Below are 24734 nucleotides of genomic sequence, written 5' to 3'. Positions count from 1 at the left end.
GTTCTCTGGTCTAGCCTGTGCTGTGAACTGTAGGGTTCATAGCTGGTATCCACAGAACTACGCAGCTTTGATGCAAGGATTTGTACGATTTTTTTTTTTAGTGACAAGAATTACATTGAATGCATGGTAATTTCTAGCCTAAAATTGTGTAATGTGCACTATTCAATCGCCGTCGTCTATTTAAATCGAGAGAAATATTCTTAAATGCTAAATTGAGTGTGCACTCAAGAACTGTGGTTAACTTCCATCATCAAATTTGCTGATATATTAGCATTTCCAAAAATCATACCCCACAGAAAGACTACAGCATTCTGTTTATTATGTGCTAGACCATATGTCTTATTTATCGAATTTTGTTTTGAGATTAGACACATTCATTGAAGACTTTGATAGATTCAGAAGTTTGTTTCAATCGTTCGACGTCCTTAGGGATAAAATCTCCTCAAATTGGGTGATGTGTAGGCCTCTCCTAGAGAAGGTTTTTCAATCCAAGAGTGTCTGTCTTATTTTAAAATTACTTATCTATCTAGGAATAGTAATTAATTTTTCTGAGTAAAAGTATTCTACCCGATATGTAATAGACGTACATTCTGCCAGTATGTTTTTTTTTCAGCTTTACTGAGGTATAAAATGAGCCAATATGTTTTCTTGACCCTCATTCTCCCCATGAGGTCTGGTAAATCTAGAAACTAATGAACAGTGAAACAATTTTACTTGCATTCTTTTCTCTTCCATAGAATCTGTGTAATTAAACAGAAAATAAATTGAATCACCTAATCATTTACCTTCTAAAAAGGGGGTTTTACTTTACTACTTACATTGGGTATGGTAACAGAAGGGATGTATAGAAAACTATTTACATTTCCTCTTAAATCTTTGTCTCCATATCTTCAGTGCAATTCTATTAATGTGACTTTAATACTGCCATGCTTGAGACCAGTTACTGGGGGGAAAAATGTAGATCTGTCTTAAAATGTGTTTGTTAATATTCAGATTTGCAAGGAAGATATGATGCCATGCTAGTGGAAACCTTTAAAAACTATTTGAGTACTATGGGAAGTAGAAGAAATTCATTAGTTTTATGAAATTGTTCTATTATCGTGAGAAAAACACTCTACCATAGGGCCTGTTTCTATATAAGCAGAGAGCTAGGGAACAGGGAGTGATTTCACTCTTTTTATTTACCTTTCTGAAGAAGCTAATGGAGTCTGAGTATGAAATATCTTTAAGCATCCCAACGCACAGATCCACAACAGAATCATTTTGAAACGCGAAGTAAAGGGCATTGAGATGGGAGGGGCCCGGTTCAATTTCAGATGCTGTAATGTAAGCAGACCACGCATGACAGCAGGCCATTTATTTTCTATTTTGAGAGCGAGAAAAACACGTTCACTAAAGGTTAAGAATCTTCAGAGTATAATACGCCCTCTTGAAAAATAGGTAAGTGATTTCACAGTAGGAGAGAAGAAGGCCCACTTGTTACCAAATGAATTTTCACTGTCCTATGTCACCACAGAATGAAAAGCATGAAAAACCTTCACCTTTTTTTATCTTTCTTGTGTTTATTCATTTTGCTGGAAGGTCCCTGTCTTAGCCTTTATAGTATGGATCTTTCAGTGTCCACGAGGTGGCCTTTGGTAACTAGGAAAGACATGCTCAGTAGGTATTTACCTGAGGCATAGTTTCAGGTGCTTGCAATTTAAAAGGTAGAACCATAAAGGAAACTGTATGTTGGTTCATAAAATTGTTGTTATTAACCTGCCAGAAGATGCTCTTGATTTGAGATTGATAATCCACAGATATGGTGTAGTGTCCCCCAAAAGGGACATCTCGGTTGTGGACTGGCTCAGTAAGGATGTGCTTGAGCTGGCTTTGTATGGGGTAGTATGAGTTTTAGGAAGAAGGCAGTAAACAGAGAGATGGACCCTGCAGCTAGGAAATCCTTGTTCCTTCGATTGAACTATTGTTTTCATCTAAAAAGTAAAATAAAAATTATGAAGGTTCAGGTAAGAAATAGAAGAGAGCAGCCTTGTTCTTTTTTTTTTCTTTTCTTTTCTTTCTATTAAGGTGTCATTGATATACACTCCTATGAAGGTTTCACATGAAAAACACTGTGGTGACTACATTCACCCATATGATCAAGTCCCCCCTGTACCCCCACTGCAGTCACTGCTCATCAGTGAAAACAATGATCTCCTATCTGAGCTGTTACAACAGCTGACATCCCTATAAACACCTGTTTTACCTAGAACTAAGTAAAAATCATGTTTTGTCCCCTCGGTGTGTGGCATTTACACTTAAAGAGAATCGCATCGCATATTGGTGTTCAGTTCTACAGTTTTCTAAGAATGTTCAGCCCTTAGAGTTTTATCCGATCCTTACCCCTTACTTTGAGACACATTCTGATTTCACAGATGATGAAACTGAGGTCATAGTGGACTGAGTGGGACTGAGTAACAAGCGCAAAGCTGACACTATGACTCAGTTTTGGACTTGAGTTCTTAGGACTCCGTCCTCGTGCCTGCTAGCCACGGCTTCCAGGTACCAGAGGGATTTACGTGATGTTCTGAAAATCGCACATCTACTCACACAGACTTAACACCTTCCCTCCATCCAGGGAGGTACAACCTGTACACGTAAATGTCTTCTTCCCCGTCCTGCGTGCACCCAGCCTCTTCTCTTCTGCCAAGGTTTTCTTTTCCTCTGCTTACCTTCCTGACTCTGTGATGTCACAGTGGCCCAGGGGTGTGCAGGCAGGTGCAGGCTGGCACAAATAGGGGCAGGCGTTCAGAAACACTTGTTACCATGGTGACCCAAGCAGAGATCATACAGCCGTCTCTCATGGAGAAGTGAGATTTCCTAGGCTTCTCATCCTTACCCTGGAACAGCCACACAGCATAGATGGAGGAGTTTCCTTAGGTGCTTCCATTTCTATCTGGGACATCATCCATTCATGTACGTGCACATGTCTCAACTGATGAGAATCAGGTATCTAGGTTTTCCCAGAATACCCAGTACAGACAGTTGATTCACTTCTATATTAACATTATTAATTTTATATTAATTTTTACACTTTTACCAAGTTTCTTTTTCACTTTTTAACATGATTAATTACATATTAATTTGTATACTTTACCAAGTTTCTTTTTTATGTGTTTAGTAAAGATCGTTGTTTAGATAATATGTGCTAAGCTCTTTTTATTTGACTTTTTGGTGACTCATCTTTTGTTTCTTAGTATTGGAAACTTAACAGTAAGGAATTAGTCTCGAAATGCCAGTTTCCATGAATAAACACAAGATAGCAGACGGGGTTTGGGAAGGCATAACGTGATCAGATTGCAGGGATTGCTTTCCTTTTAAGGAAAATTGTTACGTTCAGGAAAATCTCGTTAAATTGTTATGAGAAATGGTGTACCATTCCCAAACGATTTCCTTTGGCAGTTGGCATCTGTGTCATTAAAGTCTGAAGACTTTGTAGTGAATCAAGTAAATAGGATGATGCAATATGGGCGATGCATGCACACACCCTTCTTTGGGGGGTTCCCTTTCCCATTACTTCTGCATAGAAACCATTTTATCATTCATTAGATGGTGTTTATTGGGACAGTGCTATGCTCAAAAAATGTTTCAAATTGCTCTCAGAGCAGAAATCTGTTAAGTACCTTTAAGGACGTGCTTGCATTTGGGGATGGCGGTGGGAATATTAAAATTTAAAAAAAAATTAAAGTTCCACTCATGAGGTAATGTCCTACTTCACTTTTCCCACCTACCGAGAATAGTCTTTGCTCTCAGGACACACACTGTGATGGAATTCATATTTTAACTCGTCTGACCCAGAATAGGAGCTTCCTGGGAGCACAGCAGGTCAGCTGCGTTGAAAGCCCGGCTCTGTCTAATATAATTTCCCGAAAGCCTGTTAGGTCTGCTCTTGTGCAAATCATGCCCAAATGAGGATACGTGCAGTTGAGATGAAACTGATGAAAGAAATTTGTCATCCCCTTGGACAAAGGAAAACATCACCGTGGAAACTGTGACAGATAGAACCCAAGCGTTGACATCATTCCCTGTGCCCTTCCCGTTGGCTGAACTAGCATTTACCCTCTGAAAGCATTTCTCAGCAATAAGAACCACGGAGCATTATCCTTGGACCCATCCTTGTATTAGGGATTGTTTCCAAGTCAGAGAGGAGGCAAGGATTCACACCCAGGAAGGCAGGTTTCTTAAAGCTGGCGGGAAAAGAGAAAGTTGAAAATCACTGAAGGTCATTGCAAAGGTAACCTCACGCTTTTCTTCAAGACTTGGTGGGCAGGATTCATCCTGATTTTCCCAGACTCCAGAACCTGGACCCTCGACCCTCTTAGGGCTCCTGGCTGTGTCCAAGAAAGATCAGCAGGAGAAGAACACACTGATTTATTTAGTGTAGGTTTTACGGGACCTGGGAGCCTTCCTAAGGAAAGGAAGACGCAGAGCAGACCTGAGGATTTTGATGAATTGTGGACAGTTGTAGAGAGAGACAGTACGGGAAAGAGCTGAGAGTAGGAAATGGGAACTTTTCAAGCCTGTTTGATGAGATTCTGCTAGAGTTCCCTCTCACATGAAGGTCTTAGGACCTGTTTCAAGGGAGTCAAGCCTGGGATGGAGGTCAGAGTGACCTTCCTGCTTCTGTTCTTTTCTCAGACTCCTCCAGCTAAAAATTCTCAGTGTGCCAAAATGCCCCACTTTGGGGTAATGTGCCCTGAACTGTATCACCATCAACCAGATCCAGTTGGTACAAAGCAGATGAAGAAAGCATTAGGACATGCACACAAATTGAACACACAGGAAGCCCCATCAAAAGTCTGCCCTTTCATGGAGGAAGTGGGGACAAAGAGCAATTCCCACTAGGCTGGTTTTCTGCCCTAATGTCCATTTTGGAGTGTCATTCTCATTTCCACTCTTTCCAGCAAAGAATGAAATGTCTAGAAGAGCATAGCCCAGAGCACCGAGGGTCATCGTACAAGCACCGCATGAGGGTCTTTTCCCCAGTTACCTTGGAGTATGATTCATTGATTTCTTTGTTGAATAAAACAAATATTGATCAGCCACTCAGGATGTGGCCATCCCTCCCCTCAAAGACTCGGGTCACAGTCTGGTTGGGAGGCACGGCCCTAAGTGGATTTTTGCAATCTGGAGTTAAATATGGATGAACCACTCCTTGACATCCAATCCAAACTGAAAATCAGGTTTCAGGGCTGTACATCTGAGACCCCCTGGGAATTTTAAATAAAGACGGACGTTGGGATGGAGGTGGGGTGGAGTCCTTAGCAAACCACACCTGTTTCAGGACCTGGAAATTGCAAGAAGCAAGCAGAGGCTTGACCCCACAGGGCTGACCTTTATAACCTGCGTGTCCTCCAAATGCTTTTCTCTCTGTGTGTTTCAGAAGCTCAGTTACAGGACCTCTGTCAGCTAAAGTCCCTTCTCATTTTTTCTCAGACTGAGTTTACCCCAGTGTGATGGTGTTGTTATGCCCTTGGCCATCAGCCTGCTGTCCTTGGAGTTACAGAGAGGAACGTGCCCAGATACCGTGTTTCATGGATGAAAGTGTTCAAAACACACACAATCCTACACAGTTTTTCACAAGACTTCCGTGTCCCTCCACGTCCTAAGTAGCCAATCTCCACAACAATCTTCCCAGTCTTGCCAGCCTGCCAAACGACTTGAGCTTGCACTGTGGCAATCCTGTCGAACCTTGACATTTGTTTGACTAAACAGTATATGTTCCACTTCTGTCTCCACAGCTGTCCTAACAGGGTCATTTCAGAATTAAAATTGTATATCTACTTGTCATGGTTTTATCTCCTTGGATGTCGTGCAAGCATCTTTGAACTCTAAACGTAAATGTGATGTGAAAGCATGGAGACATTCATTTGGTTTTAAGTATATTTATTTATTTATAGCCGAGTAATGTGCTATACGGTGAATCACCACTTCTCTGAATTCTGAAGTACACAGTACTCATTGCCTGTCCCACTTACATGCTGTGTGTTAATATTTCCATTTTCTAATACCAAGTGTACTTTCTCTGTGAATTCTTCTGTGCCATGAGGCTCAGGAACAGATCAACTTTGTACAGAAGCAGCAGAGCATGCGAGGAAAACTTCAGCTGTGTGAGTAGAAAATGAACATGATTAACTTACTAAATGTGTATTAATATTTATGGTAAGCTGATGCATGACTCTGCATCTTACAGAATCTGTTTCTTTACTTCCCAACTGACAGCATATTTAAAAAGAGCAATAAAAGTAAAGAATATACCACATCTACCCTTTCAAGATTCCCAATGCACAAATGTCACTGGATGCTATTTTTGTTTTTTTTTTAACCACCCTGAAGAACCTTTGAAACCCATACCTTTTCAGCTGTTGTGGAGAAGCTGATCAATAATCAATAACATTTTCAGGGGCCTGGGCGTGTGGCTCATTCTTCTTTACACAGTGGCACATCCTTGCAGCTGGGAAGGCATTAGATTTTATAAACTGAAAACGGTATCAAAACTCAAGTACGGAGAGACAGATACTAAGAGCTCCCTCTGGGATGTTTTTAGTGGGGTTTGGGCAAGACACGTACAATTTTCCCTGGTGTGCAAACTCCACGGCACGATCGAAAATGCCTATGTAGCTAATACACATTAGCTTAGTGGAGACCTGGCTACGTGGAGTTGTAGATATTTCCTTTGAAATGAGGGTTCCTTAGGTACTGAAGCGTGAATGGGGGCCGCTGACTTTTCTTCCTCCGGCTTCCATTTGATCATGTCCCTAATGCAAATATGCCATCCCTTGGCAGGCAAGCACAGAGTTCTACCTGTTACCTTCTGTCTGCCCTGCTCTTAGCAGCTGCAACAGTGTGCAGGTGGGTGGACCTTTACATTATACTTCAGTGGCTTATGGCGGATGCTTCCATTGGCCAAATGTGCTACCAGCCCTCACAGTTTGACGATTCCTTCAGGAAGGGATTTTCCCCTCATTTATTTGCTCATGCCCAGCAATTTATACAGGACTGGGCATGCCACCCACCACTGCCACTGTCGATGGTACGCCCACTGTGCTGTTAAAGGCAACTCCTTGTATTGGTCATAAGACAAAATTCCCTTTATGTTTGTTTAGAGCTATTCCTTAGAGAGCTAAGGAGGTGTTAGAGGAAAGCTCTAGAAATCCATATACTCTTCCACGGTTTCAACTGCAGTATACTCAAGTATGTTTCTGGTTCTCCAAATTTTACTCTGTGTGTGTTACCCTTTATCCAGAAAATGAACACACATCGTGATATTCGATTCTTTCATAATGCATATTGCAAAAAGTGTGGGTTTGGATTTGCTGTAAGCCTTCTTCTGACTTTATGTGATATGGAAAACATTACCCAGTAAGTCAGAACCTGGTCTCTTGAGGCTTAATGTGAGTGTGCACGGGAAAAGAGAATCATTTTTCCTGTAGCTTTCTGGGGCCATGGTGGCGAAAGGTGGGTCAACGAGAGAAAAATGAGAACAAAGTTATTAACCTAAGTACTTCACATACACATGGGATGTACCCGGGGGAAAATGAGCACCTGTGCAATAGGTGGCTTAGAACTAGGGCTTAAATTCCTTCTACATCTAAGGCAACAGCATGTGGGAGGAGGCCAGTTATGGGAAGGTGACCAGGAAGGTAAAGGTAGGCCAGAGTAAGGTGGTGATGTGGACTTAAGGCACCGCCTTCTGCATGGCGGCAGTGTCTCGTGATTTACAGGCACCCTTCTCTTCCAGGTAGAGAGGGATATGCAAAAAGTAGGTTTCCTTTATAATGTAAACTTCCCTCATGAGACAGTGCCTTCTACTCTGTTTTTAGAACTCCTGCCCTGCTGTTTCTCAAAATAGTCATCTTAAAATAATCCATACACACAGGAGTGTATTTAGGGGAGGCATCGTCTGCCACTTTTCAAGGATCATGACTCCAGACCCCCTTACCTTACAAAGGGCCGCATCAAGGGATCCGTCCAATTTACACACACTTTGAACAGAGAGCGTTGCAGCCCTTCAGTAGGCATTTTGCATTCCACTTGACTCTGCACTTCCCTTTTCTATGGAAACATACGTAAACACTACATGTTGAAGAGTTTGGATTATTTTACTGGCTAATATAGATAGTGTTCTGTCTTGTCCATCTTACTGTTTGGGAGCTGCACTTGCTAGAACTCAAGAAAAAATGAGCTTTTGATTCATAATTACATGAACTTGGAGATTGTCACCTGATGTGGTCCAGAAGACAAAGCGGATTTAATGCAGCATGCACTAAAAATGAGATTCTCTCTTTGGACCACCTCATGTCTTGGACAGGTGATGCATACATATTCGCAAAAAAAAGCCATCTTTGAACACTACCATTTAACCGTTCCTCATAATATATATATATTTTTTATATTGTAAGACTTCCAGGTGATAAGTCCTCCTTAAGATACCCCACAGGTTCGCAAAAATGCAAAAAACAAGTTTGAAGTTTCACATGACTCATGTTTTCCAGTATCCATGGCAAAGAACTTCTTTCTCAACCTTAATAAGGATTTCAAACTGACACTGACATTTTAGTAAATCAGAATTAGCTTTTCTTTTTAAACCCCCATGCCTTATGTAAATGGGTGTGCTGACTTTTGTGGAATTGAATATTCCAGAAAATGTCATGGAACCTAATATAAAACAAGTTAACATTCTCATTTTTAGATCTTAAAGGGATATGGTGTTAAAATATAAGATTTTGGTATCCTTCCAGCCTGTGCTAGATTTTGTATGCATGTGAATTTCAGATTCAATAATGTAGCATGTCTGTGAAGGCATATCTAACTGTATTGAAAATAAAGTTGAAGCTGAAGGAATTATTATAATTTAGTTAAATAAGAACTGCTTTAAAGTCAAAGACTTTATTAATGCCATAACAATAAGTTGCCCTGCTGTTTCTCAAAATAGTCATCTTAAAATAATCCATGCACACAGGAGTGTACACAGGGATGGCATCGTCCGCCACTTTTCAAGGATCATGACTCCAGACCTCCTTACCTTACAAAGGGCCGCATCAAGGGATCCGTCCAATTTACACACACTTTGAACAGAGAGCGTTGTAGCCCTTCAGTAGGCATTTTGCATTCAAAATGAGCGCTTCAAAAGCTTTTCATTGCCATTCTTAAAAGTCTACCAAAATATGTGTTATATTCTAAAAGCCAACCTCTTGTTACAACAATCATGATTCAAAATTTTAGCTTGCTTTCACAAAGAATCTAGTGTCGCTGTATATTTATTGTGTACATGTTGTATGCACTCTTACATAATGTATACAATAAAATTCCCCTCCTGAAGCTTGAAATTTATTATTAATGGGAAAATTTTAAACATTTTTCAGAAGAAAACAGTTGTGAAATGATGCTGTGGAAAACACCACAGTAAAGTATAAAATTCACCAACTTGATGGAACATTGACACTAATTATAAACCAAATGTTGGACTACATGACCGCACTCAGATGGCAGCCTGGCTGGGTATCACTTTTTTAAAAATGAATATACATTTGCTTCCCAAAACATGCCCTCCTGTGATGCTGATTTACCTGAAATTCTCCTTGATTTTGTTATTATTTTGTTTTAATGAATCACGTCTTTGGAAAGCTACTGATTAATGTCATAATAGAGGAGATAGTAAATTAAGCCTCTGATGCATAGCTTACATTACTTTATTACAATATAAGAGACAACATAATAAAGATAATTATTCTTTATTCTTAAAATGGGTGGGGGTGTCCTTTGGCATTCTCATAGTTTCTTATTTTGTAACTTCCATTATGACATTATTTAAGTTCTTTAAAAGATCCCCAGTCCATGACTTATTCAAACATATAAGCAGAAATCTATAGCAGAAACCATGAATTCCTCCATCAGTATTTTCTGTATATTTTTCCCAGCTCTTCCTTGAATCGTGTGCATCTATTGGGCAGCTACACCACACACATTTATATATAAATACACAATTGTTTTGGGTGTCTTTGCACAAAAGTGGGATCATATGATTGATACTACTCTGCAACTTGCTTGATTCTTTAAAATCTACTGCTCAGTTAGCAGTTTACATAAATAAATAATTCTTCAACAGTTGCATACTATTCAGCTTCATGGACCATAATTATTTAACCATGTCCTTGTGTTCAGTCATAAACAAGACATATTAAAAAGTTTAAGAGTTGATTTAGAGCAAAAACTGATTCCAACGAGGCAGCTTTCATGCTTGCGGATAGAAAGAAGCCTTCCAGCAGGTGTACAAAGGGACAGACTCTTCTAACCAGAAGGACGGTAGGAACAAAGAAGTCACACTAGGGAAAACAGGGTGGCTATTGTGAAGTGATTTCCTACAGGCGATGGCAGGGGTCTGCCGAGCAGATGACCTCACAAGCACTCACCGGGCAATGCCTGATTTAAGGTTGCATTTGGGGGAAAGCCGCCACTGTAATTAAGCTAATTGTCACTTTGGCGATGTGTGACATGGGGGTGTGGCACATGTGACTCCATTTGGGACCTGTTGTCTTGTTTTTTAACACCTCGCTTCATTCTTCATTTGGGAAATTTATGGACAATGCTGTGAGGAAAACTCTCCTTGTATATGTTTTGCACATTTTTGAGAATTCTGTAAATAATCAGAAACTAATTGGGACCCAATCCTCTCAAAATTCTCAGTGACATTGTGACATCACTGGAGTAGATTGGATATGTGCCAGTTAGCTCAGGTCTCCACAGTTATCTCTCCTTGTTAGGGATGATATGCTGTTGAATCTTCCTTGTGCAAGGTTAGCAGTGCCCTGGAATTGAAATATACTTCATCATAAAACAAGCAGACAATGTCACCACCCAGAAAAGGGTCTTGAACCCCAAGTTCACAAATACTTCATGTGTAGGTTTTAAAGGAGGATTCGAAAGTTTTCTTTTTCCATTCTTGCCTCATGCTCTGAAGTGTATGATACAGAACCCAGGGTGTATATACAGCTAAACTGAGATTTAAAAAAACAGCATAGACAGTATGCTATTATGCATGTGCTAGTTACTTTAAGAAGGATGCATTATTTTAGTGACATGTCCACATTCCAGGTCAGCTAATCTTACATGAAAAAAAAAAAACACCCCCTAGTCTTTCATCTGTCCACATAACAGTTGACTGACCCGCTTGTAACTAGCATATCAGAATGCACTGAATTCCTGCAGTAAGCTATTTATCATGATGAACATTAGGATGGACTTCTGTTTGGGGACATTAAAGATACTGAAGGCAGGTGGGTTGCCTCAAATATTTTTGATGAATTCTCCATATTTGTATAATCAAGGTACATAAACCCAGACCTGCCCATACCCTTGACACAGTCCCACACCGATGGCCCCACTAGTCCTATGCAAAGGCATTGACTAAAGGAACATTTTCCATTGCTTGGTGCCATCAAAACAATACCCCTTGTGCTGTCCTTAGAGATTTGGGAGTTAGAATAGCTACGAGATAGAGCTGTGGACCTCTTAAAAAATTTATAGAACATTTATAGAAATTTGTAGAACATCAACGGTTGAGTGGTTTTATGGGCGTCTAATAAAGGGCTGTGTGTGTGACAGATCTGGGTCCAAGACTTACAGGATGGAATATGGGTGGAGAGGGAGAATAACTGACCATCTCCTCCTTAGTCTTACGGGTCTAACTGTTCTGGACATAATCAAATTGGTTTGGGAGCTCGGTGGCATTGCCTTTATAGTTTGACCTGGGGCCATCCCAGGGGTTACACCTAATAAAAATCAGCCAGCTTATGTAAAATTGCCGTATACTGTATCTCTTGGCTTTCCACAGCCTCCTTTCTGTATAGAGAAATGCTGCACATATTTTCTATAGGCAAATATTAAAGGGACCAGGTCTGAGAGAGAAGAGGAAGAAAATTATGTGGAAAGAGAGTTTAGGGAACAGATAAGACAGGAATGCTGCATGTAAGCCAAAATGATATAAATACTGATGCTCCATTACAAATTTAGGAGGCATAAATATTTTGGAAAACCATGTTGAAGGTTAGGCAAATAATATGTCAAACATTTAGTGTTATCTGCAAAACCCACAGAGCCCATGGCCTTAGCATAGCTCCTTAGACCTCCCAAAAGCAAAAAAATATGCTTTTATGCATTTAATGAAATTTAAAGTTAGGAGGATGTAATATTAATAATTCTGTGCTTGTCTTTTTGCATTTTTTTCCTTCATCTCCACTGCCTCCATTTAATGATAGATGGAAAGAAGGCTGCATGGATGAATAATGGATGGGTGGATTGATGGGAGGTTAGACGAATGGGTGAGTGGATGGGTGCGTAGGTAGCTGGATGGATGGATGGGTGGATGGATGGATGGGTGGGTGGGTGGATGGGTGGATGGATGGGTGGGTGGGTGGATGGATGGAGGGATAGATGGATGGATAGATGGATGGATGGGTGGGTGGGTGGGTGGATGGATGGATGGATGGATGGATGGATGGATGGATGGATGGATGGATGGATGGATGGATGGATGGGTGGGTGGGTGGGTGGATGGGTGGATGGATGGATGGATGGATGGATGGATGGATGGGAGGGTGGATGGGTGGATGGATGAATCGGTCGGTGGGTGGATGGATGGATGGATGGATGGGTGGGTGGGTGGATGGATGGGTGGATGGATGGATGGATGGGTGGGTGGATGGATGGATGGATGGATGGATTGGATGGATGGATGGATGGATGGGAGGGTGGATGGGTGGATGGATGAATCGGTCAGTGGGTGGATGGGTGGATGGATGGATGGGTGGGTGGGTGGGAGGATGGATGGATGGACGGGTGGGTGGGTGGATGGATGGGCATGTAGACAGATGGGTGGATTAGAAAGAGAGAGAGAGAGAGAGACAGTGATTTTAGGGAAGATAGTATCTACATAAGCTCACTCTGATAAATTTAATAATACACTCTTCCTTTTGTCTAGAAACTAAATCTGTAAGATTTTCAACATTATTATTACCCCTGTCAAGTGTTTAAAAGCTCTTTTTTGTAGGAATGTTTAAAATTTTCCCTCACTGCTCCTTTTCAAAACTACCAAGAGACCCTGCGTTTGAGGGGACCCCTCAGCAAATATCATTTAACTGCATTCCTTATGTCCATCAGATGTAGTAAGTTTTAAGGTTTTAAAGATACAAGTTTTCTCTTTTGAGGGGAAAAGGCAAAAAGAGTTATTACAGTACATGTATAACAAGGGTTGTCATTATCCATTGGCAGGAAGAACTGGAAAAAGGCCATTTAAAAGGAACACATTAAATTTTGTTTTTTTTAAAGAACTGACTTTTTATTTACCTCCATCCATCCTAGGGGAAAAGCTGGTCTTGAATGCTGTGAGAAAGGTGAAACTCTAATGTGGAATTAAGTTTATATCATATTTAAGGAAAGTTAAGTCATACATAAAACTACGTAAAAACTTACAAAACAGCAAAGAGGGACAGAGCACTTCCTGGTGACTGTTGTTGACATGGTTTGTATTTCAGGCGTGACTTGTGACCCGCCCACATCTCTTGTTTTGTCGGTGGGTCAGCATGTGATTCCAGCTCTCTTGTTAAATTCACAAAGTCCCGTCACATTGCAAGATCTGTCTTTTTTTCTTCATCAGTAACTTGCTCTGTTTGGCCCACCCACAGTGGTCTGGAAATCAGGCAGAGCTGACCAGTGCTTGCTTGGGTATATCCATGGGCGTCCCAGGGTGTGTGGAAATGAATTTAAGGGCGTCTGAATGAATATTGCACATCATGACCAATATTCTTCCTAAGCAAAACAAGAGCAGAATGTACTACGGGGGCTTTATGACTCAGAGCATCCGTGCCCGGGCCGTGCCCTGAGGTCACTTGTGTTTAATGTAAGAGTTAGTGAGTCATACTTGTATGGAAACCTCATTAGTCCTGAATCTAAGTCCTCTTTTCTCTGCAGTTTCTCCCTGGAACGTTGACCCTAAAGATGGCTGATGAAAGCCTCACGAGAAAGCGGGGTCCAATCCAAGTAGAGGCAGTGAAGAAACACATGTTAACATTTTATTTATTTTTATACTCAGGTGCAGGTAGTCCTAAGAGTGTAGTGGATTTTTGTCGGTAACTGTCCTTTGTTAAAAACCAGGGTTCTAGAAGGAAGTTTCTGGATGTATGATAAAGCACTTTTGAGGCATTCCTTACAAACAGCTGATTTCTCTCTCCTTTGTCTGTCTCTCTCTGTGTCTCTCTCACTTCCTTCTCCTTCTGTGTGTGCATGCGCGCACACACACATGCACACTCGGTTTTTCCATGCCTGAACACCTCAGACCAACAAGAAACACCCATAGTAAGATTGCAAAGCTGGCTGTTCTTGTGTATCCAAGGCAGCTTTCCATTTTATTATCTCTTAGATACAAAAACAAACGAACTGACACATGCCAGCCTCACACAGAACACATTCTGTCCCATTTAAGCTGTTAGCCGTCTCAGACTAACTGGATTGTTTTCTAACTTTGTATCAGTTTTTCAAACATGTTTCCATGGAAAACTCTGTGTCCTGCCTCGGTGATTTGCAGTTACTGCTTAATCGAAAGCTCAGGGCCACTGCCCTGGGTGACATAGCATTTGCTCCAGGTTTATCTGCAGTATTATAGAAATCTTTATTTATGATACCCAGGAACAAGCCTATGTCAGCAATATCTAGAAGGCTCCTGGTTACAATGTGTTCATTTACTTTTGCCCTGTGTATTTATTTCTCATGTCCTTGACATGAGGTATTGAAAAATATTTCAAGATATTGAAAAGTATCTTGAGGTGTCTCCCACACAACTGTGTTCTGCAAACAACATTTCTTAAATCTGACCGATGTGGTATATATATCTGCCCTTAGGGGGAGGTTTTGTGTCTGTTTTATTTTGTATTTGTTCTTTTTTCTTTAATAAATACTGAGATACTTTAGATTTTTAAGGCTGGTCTTACTGGGAAGGACAGTTTACTATGTAGTTGTGTTGTTGTTTTTTTTCTTGGATACTGATGTAACATGCAATTCTGAAAGAACAATCCATTTAAAGTTTTGGTAATGTTCTGAGTAAATGTGTTTCTATCCCTCTTTGTCTATATTATATTCTAGTATTATCGCAGAACCTCTTTTGATTCCAGCAGTGGGAACTGGTTTCTGTTTGACTGGGCTTGTTACAGAGATGTTTCCACGGAGATACTGAGTCTGACCCTAATTATTTTTCTTCCCTGTGTGCATAGAAATTATCATCCTTTTCTCCTGGTTAACATATACTTTACATCATAAAGAATATATTTCTTTTTATGATTAGATATGTTTTAGATTAAACTAAAGCTTTAAATAAATATCTGTGCAAGAGTGGGTTTGAAATTCTCTTTGGGGAATGAATACGTTTACTTTCTTACCTAATAGAGCAGCTGCATTTAAAATCGGTGAACTGTTTCTATATTAATTACTGATAAATAAATAAAGGACTCTCCCCTTGGTGCTCAGTGAATCGTTACACCACAATCTTGTTATTTTGAACCAAACCCTGAGATGCTGCCAGAGGATCAAGATTCCCATCTGGATCTATTATAAAAACACGAGAAGCTGAGAACGGTAGCGTCCACCTCACGTGCCGTAAGGTCAAAGGCGCCTTTGCAAGTTTGTAAATCTTGTTTTAGAATAATCTCACATTGAAAATATCTGATTTAATCAATAATTTAATTATTCAAGATTAATTCGTGTTGAGAGCCTCCATGACATATTTTATGTTCCTGCATTTTCATGGCTAAAAAAAACTCATCAGAGGCGAAGTGTCTAATACAGGGAGTGATCGACTGCCAGTGGGAATTTAAGATCTCGGTTATGGTAACGTGGATGCAGGATCTCTCCTAGGCATGTGTGATGCATATGCACATGGAATCATATGCATAAGTCAAATGACAAGATTAAAAGCATACAAGGGGGAAGAAGGAGAGAACAAATAAGGTCCGAGGATCCTTCAAGTGTTAGATCCTGAGCAAGGTGCACGCAGCTGCTCTCTTAGACGTCAGCTGCTAGCTGGGGACCATTGTAAGGAAGGAAAGAGAAAGCAGGAGGGAAAGGGAGGGAACCCAGGGGCGAGGAATAGGGAGACTTCTCCCTGGGAATTGCCAATGTGAAGGGCCGAGGGTCCAGTCCATCCCATTCCCTGCATGCCTCACAATCTCCTAGATATTGCTTTTCTCCCCACATTTCCCAGAGAGCTGAGGCAGAATGGAGTTCAGAACTTGAGTTGTCACAATGCCTGTCCGCACCTCCGGGAACCCCAGCTCTCCCGGGCTCTCATCCTCCCTGGCTTTGAGGCACGGGCATCCGTGGCACGTTCAGCAGGGTGACCATGCATGTGGCCATCGCCCACCGGCGACTCTCCCTGGCCCAGCCTGTTGGCCGAGACGTTTCCCTCCCACTCTGTCCCCATTCCATGAACGGAAGGTTGAAGCCATCAGGGTCTCGCCTGCCTTAGGGTATTTCCCATATTGAGGGGTAACAATGCAGAGAAACGCACATCAAATATTCCGACCTCCTTGTGCTCATGGTACAGAAATCACTCGCATTGCCTTTCAGAAGTGGGAAGCGAGCGCAGAAGCAGCATTCCAGCCTATTCCTGAGGATTTGGTACATTTAAATTACAACAGGAAATTCTCAGTGTGTAATTCTAGAGGTTGTTCTTCACACAATGACGTCTCCGGGTTGTCTCTTTGATGGGCCTCCCCAAACTGAGCTTTCAAAGATACACCTCGTAGTGAAAAAGATATACCCAGAAGATCTCATAAAATAGCAAAAACCTGAGCTAGGGACTTGCAGGCAGACCCCTTGTGTTATATATACAAATACACCAAGATTGCTTTCTGGGGCTCTGTTACCCTGTCGGCAGAAAAAGAGGCACGTTGATTTTGGGACTAATCCCACCAGATTTGTGGCCTAATAAGGGAACAATGCGAATTAAATATGCAGTGAAGGATAGACACAGATGGTGCTGTAGAGCCATGGCGTGGTCATGGCATAGTATGGTCTTTGCACCTGCACCTGTGTAGGTCATGACCAACTTCAAGGTCACAACCAGCAGGCATCCCTTATGGAATGTCAGTGAGTAATCTGTCAGAGGCACCCAAGGGTGGACAACTCATTTATGATAAGAGAATTTTGCCCGTGTGTCACGGTGTGTTGTGTGTGATGCCCAGATGAGACTCTCTAGTACTCTTGTATTTAATCAGACTCTATTCTGAGTGTTCTTGTGTAGGTGATCTTGTAGAGGGGACTCTTATCTAAAATCAGTGGACCTCCAGTACAGCCCATCACCCTCCATAATGTGGGGGGCCTCATCAGTCAGCCAAGACCTTCACGGCAAACACTGAGGTCTTCCAGAGAAGCAGGAATTCTGCCTCTAGCCCACAGCATCCTCTCCTGCCTGAATTTCCAACCTGCCAGGTGGCCCTACAACTATCAGGCTGACCAGCCCTTCAATCAACCAAGCCGGTCCCTTAAAACAGATTGCTTCGATCAACTGGACCTATATAGAAGAATGCATTTAACAGAGAATTGTGACTGGTATGCATTGTATCACTCTCACTTTAGTGTTTTCAGAGAAACTGGAGTAAGTGACACTAAAACCATGCATTGTCCATAGTGTGTAGGTTAGAAATACGCACACCCATTCACAAAAGAGACCCGCCAGCAATCCAGAATAAAACAGGTGATACATATGGGAGAAGGGACTCAACCGTAGATGATCTTATAGAGGAAATCCCATCCTCTTCTCACCTGCTCAAGAGCATCAACGCCAGAATCCTCCCAACCCCTGTGTCTTCTATTTCTTCGTGTCTTCATGCCCTCTGGGTATATATACCTAACACCACATAAATCTTCTGTTTATCCCATTCCCAAAGGCTCTGCTGAACCTCTTGTTGGTCGATTTTATAGCCCTGTTTCTTTGTTCCTCCAACATAAGTCAGTCTCCTCGTAGAAGAGATCCCCCCCGTCCCTGCCTCCGTTTCTCTCCCCCTAGCCTCTCCGCATCTACTCCGGCTGGTGGGCAGCCCTCTCCAGTCCATCAGTCTCTTCTTGTCGAGCCCACCACTGGGCTCTCAGCCGCTCCATCCCACTTGCCCAGGCAGGATTTCAGAAGTCTGCATCTCAGAGCATCAGGGGAAGTACTGAGGATGGGCTGGGGGTGGGGGGGTGGGGCGAAAACACTGGGAACGCAGAGAGGAGCCCTTAAACTCCTCATTTCATGTGTTGCTCTGCACCTTGATTCTCCCGACAGACAGACGAGGAAGGACAGAGCTTCATCTGTTTAAGTCCGATGCCCTTTAGTCTAGCCTGCTGGACACACAAGCCACTTCATATTTCTAGGTTTCTTGATCCATCTGATCCATTGTCAAATTGCTCAAATGTCAGAAAAACAGATCAAACGACTTCTTTAGGATCCTGGAATCAGAAGGGCAAGGGGCCAGATTGTGTTGCAATCCTGGACCAGGAGGAAGTTCTTGCTTTATTAAACCATCAATAGATATGATGCTCCTCGTACCTGAGAATTTGGAGCAGGTAATACTCATATGCAGTGAGTGTCTTCTGTAAAAGAATAACACGTTCAAAAGATTGCATCATTTAGATTTCACGCTCAAGAAATAAGTATATTATCTTGGATGCAGGCGAATGTTACTTGTGAAAGGTTAATTATGATTCTCAGAGTTTATTCTGATTTGCAGCGGCAGAAACACAAGAGAAAGACAGGGGAAGGTGTACCACCCTCCTGGGCCTTCTTACAATCATCTTGGGTCGGGGGTGCAAGGGGTGTTCGTTCTTCATCCTCCCTCCTGAGCGTGGGGAGGGGTTTGCCACCCTGAAGGCAGATGTGTAAACATTGCAGTCGGCTGCATAGTTCATGCAATGACAAGAGGTTCAAGGTCACAGTGACTGAAGAGCATAATCAGTTCCAGAAGCCCTTCTCGTCCGCTGCACAACTTGGTGGGCTTCTCATCAGCTCTCAGGATCCCCATTCACGTAGTCCGCAGGTCACATCGGAGCCTTCAGGGCTAGTCACTTCCATCTCCTTCACATAAAGAAACATGTTTAGCACCAAAGTTGCTAGAAATAGACCAACATTGTATGACACATATGAATCCATTAAATATGGTTATTTGTGCCTGGAAAACTCTACAAACCATAGAAAATCAAGGCATCTAATAACCACAAAATTTCCTCCAGAATAGCAACGTCCCATAGACATGGCAGATGAACTACATGCACAACTTAAAATTATCTAGTGACAACACTTTAAAGAGCTAAAAGAGGGTAAGTGGAGGCTGGAAAAACCATGGAAAGAGGGTGATGGTCTTGAAAGACAGGGAAGAAAATTAGAAGCTAGTGAAATGCATGGATAAAGAGAACCTTACAAAAGACTCATTCACGCAGACTCTTGCAGGAAGAAAACAGCTTTTAGCATGGTACAATTTCATGTAAACATGTATTTGTCTTTTACATTCAAATACCCCGATGAACATATTTGTCGTTAGTAGCTCCTAAGGGCCTTTGTACTTAATGTGCATTTCACGGTGTCTGTAATTTGCAATCTTAGTATAGTATAATTTCCACCACAAAGCAAAAGGTCAATGATGTAATTATTATAATACATGCCTCTTTATTTCTTCTTGTTATGCTTAAATGTCAATTGTGAACACCATTTTTATTTTGTCTTATAGTCCATGCCTTTTCCATTGTCTGAGTCATATAAAGATCTATTTTTACATGATGAAATTTGCACAACATATTCCCACAGAAAATAACAATTTATAAAACGTGCTGTTTATAGATCTCTTTCCTTTCAAAGTGAACATTCAGCTCACTTTCCTTCATTTCTACTTCTATGCAATTGACTACTTGCTCTTTCGTTCAGTTCCACTATTAAGGAATATTTTTTGTAAAGTTGGGAAATAGCCTTCAAATTTATTTCAGCCTCTGTCTGCCTAATAACTGTTTAAGTTACATTTTTGTTTCATTTTTTTACTTACAGGTATATATTTCCACTTTCAGGTTTAAGATATTCTGTAAACATCTGCATTCTAGGGATAAGACATACATAAAGAAAAGGCATCCATGTGCAGAATGTTTACTTCTTTTCATAAATGTGTATTACTTTCCTTGTGGACAATCTCAAACATACACGTGTGTGTGTGTGTGTGTGTGTATGATATGTGTGTGTGTATATATCTATGTGTGTGTGTGTATGTATGAAATACCATCAGCTTCTGAAAAATGATTGCTCCATCAAAATGTCATTATAGCCACCTAATACATCTTCTGCTCATAATATCAAGCCATCCCCAGGGTCTACAATCACCTGAAACTACTTTTGTTTCTCTAAAGAATTCCAAACTTCCTTCTTTCAAACTTTTAAGAATTTGCATGCATTTTGCCCCTCACACCTAGAATAACTTGGAAACTTTCCCTTATCACTCTGAGTCTTCACCTAATCCTAAATGATACATCTTTATCCGCTATATAAATAACTTCCAAGTTTTACCATAAGGCCAAAAAATTTATTACTTGTATTTATTTTTAATTACTCCTCATATTTATATTTATTTAAATTTATTACTCATATAAGTCTGTTTCTCTCCCTTCCCCTACTTCTTTCCGCTTTTCTGTGCTTCCTACCTAATTACATTCTTCACAAACCGTAGAAACACTACTTAGGAATATGACTCTTATAAACAATCGTGTCATGCTCTGTCGAGTCTTTAGGGCATAAGGTTGAGCATTGCTGTCTGGAATCTCATTGATGAGCAGAAAAAGGATAACTTGGGACTGCTTTTTCGTATGTGATTTACGCCTCATTAAAAAAGGATCCCAGAAAGAAAGAAACCCTTGCTTATATGGAATTCACAAGTAATATTTTGCCCGTGCCCATGTCTTTACGCCACCTCTGCTCGGAGCAGAGAGGCAGCCATCAGACCAGCTCCATCCATGTCAACAAACCCACAGCACCCACTCAGTTCCCTAGGGCACGTGTTTCCTGATGCAACACAAGCACCCTGACCCCCAAATGGTCCATCTGTGTGTATGCCTTTGCATTTTAGTCTCAAATGCCTTTTTCACCTGAACAAATTTCACCTCTGAATGTGACTGCTCCGGGCCGACCAACCAGGCATTCACGTAACCTACTTACTTCTGTGGGGACCTTTCACACAATGCCTCACGTGTCCCTTTTCTTTTCCGAAGCATATGCCATTTTGTTTTAATCTGGGAGTCTGAATCACGCCGTGCATCGGGTTGACCTTTGTTCCCAGCGACGCCACGCTGCATGCTTCCTCAGAGCTGTTTCTTCAAGGATGCTTGCTGACCTCACTGTCAGTCAGAGCTCCAGTCTTTCTATAACCTGTTTACTGTGACCCTTGGCTTCTAACAGCATCACCTTGCTTTTCACAAGCTTCTCTTTTCCCCCCCTCTCATGGCATTTATCGTTACTTACTGTGACTCCTGCATATGGGACAGGGAAATGGTGCTCAGTAGTTATAATATGCTTTCATTCTTTTTTATTATTATTAGCCTTCTGGTTAACTTCCTTTGAATGCAGAGTATTGCCAAAGGCATTCTGGCATGGCTTTCTCCAGCTCCTTGCCTCATTCTGTCCTCAAAAACAACTCTGTGATGGCGGTACTATTATTATTATGGCCCTCCTGTTATACAGGGAAAGGTTTCATCACCTGCTAGGATTTCTCAGCCATTGAACAAAACGGGGTTGTCAATTCCATCTTCTGGCTCTTTCCGTGTGACTTGGTGTTATCGCCCTACACCTAACCCTGATGTGGGCATTTTCCTCATGAATGTGGCTGCATCTGCCCTATCAGGAGAGTTTTGATGAGAACTGCTTTGTGAGTTCTGCAGTTAGGAGCCTTTCAATCTGGGATGAACCAACAGCAAGTCTTTGCCTTTTAATAACATCAATTTCATCGACGAGGCTGGTGATCTGAGCTAGTCTTGTTCACTCAAGATTGGCAGTTATGATGCAGGTGGGGCGCTCCCCAAAATAGGTGGTCATCTCCCACTGAATGTCTGTCTGGGTCACCTCCCTTAAGGAGAGAACATATGGAATCATGCCTGCATCAGCTTTGTGAGGAGAGACCGTGTCCACCCTGCATCTTGCACTCAAATCTGCCTGGCGTGTTCACACTCAGTAGGTCATCAGTCAGGCAGGTGGTAATGACACATTCCAGCCCAGACCTTGAGGAAGGAATTGTCAATTCCTTTCATGTCCTGTCCTAGTCCAAGTCTAATCCTCAGGTGGGACCACCGAGAATCAGAGGCACTTAAGCTCACCACTCCTCTTGGCGCTGGCTGCCCATAATCCCAATTATTTGTGTTTTCTTATTTACAAGATCCAAATACCAACATCCTGTATCCCTTCATTGTCTATTTGGCACCTCTTTTTTCCTCAAACATTTTCATAGAGGAGCCATTTGGCAACGTCTGTATTTTTATCAGCCTGCAGTCACATCAAAGAAGGAGGGAAGATATGGGGAGAGGATCCTGTCCTTTGCAAGAACTATGTTCCTAGGAAGAAAGTTACTCTGGTGTTTGGCTAATTGTCTGCCCCCGATGTCTCAAGTCTGTATTTACGGTGTCTCCTCTTCTCTCTGCACCCCAACCTAGTTTATCCACCAGGATGCTACAGCCTGAGACGGTGAATTCATAGAACTCAGTGTGACCTACAGAAGCTTTTCTATGCCCAGACGATAAACCCTGAACTGCCACAACTTTGTTTATACCATTGGGGCCCAAAAGGGACAGAAAAGCCTCACCCCCAGGGAAATTTGGGGGGAAGGCAGGGCTGTGTATAGAACCACATTTTCTAGAATCTTATTTTACAAACGGACCTGTTGTGGGACATGTTACCCAAATAAAAGATGTTGCTATACAGTAATAATAATAAAGTGCTAGAATCACTTCCGGAGCAACACTTTATCTTTGGTTTTAACTGAGATTTTCGTTGTCTTGTACCTTCTCAGGCCGGCTTCTCCAGCGGTAGCCTCACTGTTGATTGAAAGTTCAATTTAACAGCTTTGCCAGGGCCATGGTAGGTTATTACAGAGTAGTGGAGAAAGGTATTTTAAAGTTATTTCTGACTATAGATCCCATTTTGCTCAGCTAAAAAAAATATATAATAGGATCAGCCAGTACCACTGTGTCATATATTCCTCCTCATATATTGAACATTAATGGGAATCCTTTGTACCACGAAATCTTCAGCAGGTTAGGATTCTACCATTTACCCCCATTTGTTAGCAGCACAATAGCGATTATTAAGCCGTTTTTCTACAGGCAACAAAATGAGTTTCTTCTGAGACGGTACATTGAAGATGAACTCTCAGGAAAGGTTCGACTCATCTATCTAGACCTCACACAGTTCTCTTTTAAATTGCAGTTCAATTAAGAATTCGACGAAAATAGGAATTTGAATAAAAACGGCGTTCAAAGTGAGATATGAAAGTAAGTTTTAAATTCATCACTGGTATAGGGAATTGAATAATTTCTAAATACAGTTACAGGTGATGATTGAATCCCTGAAAATCACGGCTTTAATGCCATAAATAAGTATTACAAGTGAGGTTTTTTTCTTTCTAAATGCGGTGCAGCTCTTAATGGAAGAAATGGATGAGAAGCAATGCATTTCAGCTTATTTAATATTGCAACAGTGTGGCGTCAGCCGCCCAGATAGCTGAGGTGACGTAGAAGTGATGCAATGACAGTTTGCATTTTTCTGCACCTCCTGGCCCCTTCTCAGATGGTTTGGGGCCTTTGTGTGTATTTCAGTGCTGTCTTACCTGGGCAGGAAAGGTGGGTGTCCAGGGAAGACTGTAAAAATGTACATCTAAGCAGAAAGAGCCTCCAGGTGATGAAAAATTGGAAAGTTTGCTTTTGCTACACATCCTGTTTGGTTTATGTTGCTAAATACATTATTTTAGGTATTTCTTCCTGACATCTTATTTTCTTGTGTAATTTTAATTTTTGAAACAACTGGAAACTGAGAACAACATGGGGACCCTGATCCCCTGCATCATTATGATAGAAAATCAAAATTAGAAAAATGCATGGAAAAGAGAAAAGCATAGTAACGTAGGCATACTTTTATGAGACAGACATGTTGAAAGAGATCAACCATACGGTTCTCAGGCATGGCAGGGGAAGTTATTAAACAAGTAAAGCTTTTCCTGCTTTTGTTTCTAAGCACAAAAGCTACCAGGGAAGGGATGGCCTATAAATATTATAATAATTTAGTCAATGTACTTGAAGAATATGGATGTCTTGATGACCTCTTTGTAGTTAAGAAAGCAAATTGACCCAGATCTTTGACCAGCTCACTGGGGGCTGTGTGTGTGTGTGTGTGCATGTGTTTATATATATATGCCCCATTGGAGTGGGCATATTTCTGCAGTATCCCTATTTTAAGTATTTTGGCACTGCGCAGTTTAAATATTTACATGCTTATATGAAATATTTCTGCATGTTCCCTTCCTCCGAGTGCAACATTGTGTGCATTTCCTATCAACTCTTGCAAATGCTGTAGATCCCCAGAGGTCCTCAACTCAATTTGCTTGTCTGTCTCTGCTCCCTCCCATTTGCAGAATTGACGAAATGTGGTCCCT

The 24734-nt window shown here is 41.4% G+C and overlaps 1 protein-coding gene across 7 annotated transcripts in view; it reads left to right on the top strand.

Annotated features, from left to right (window-relative positions):
• Window positions 1–24734, top strand: part of LOC130678808 (neuroligin-4, X-linked) — a 236620-nt gene that overhangs the window by 180569 nt on the left and 31317 nt on the right. The window lies entirely within an intron of this gene.

This window comes from Manis pentadactyla, chromosome X (genome assembly GCF_030020395.1).
Source record: "Manis pentadactyla isolate mManPen7 chromosome X, mManPen7.hap1, whole genome shotgun sequence".
NCBI classification, from domain to species: domain Eukaryota; kingdom Metazoa; phylum Chordata; class Mammalia; order Pholidota; family Manidae; genus Manis; species Manis pentadactyla.
This window is presented reverse-complemented; position numbering and strand designations above follow the sequence as displayed.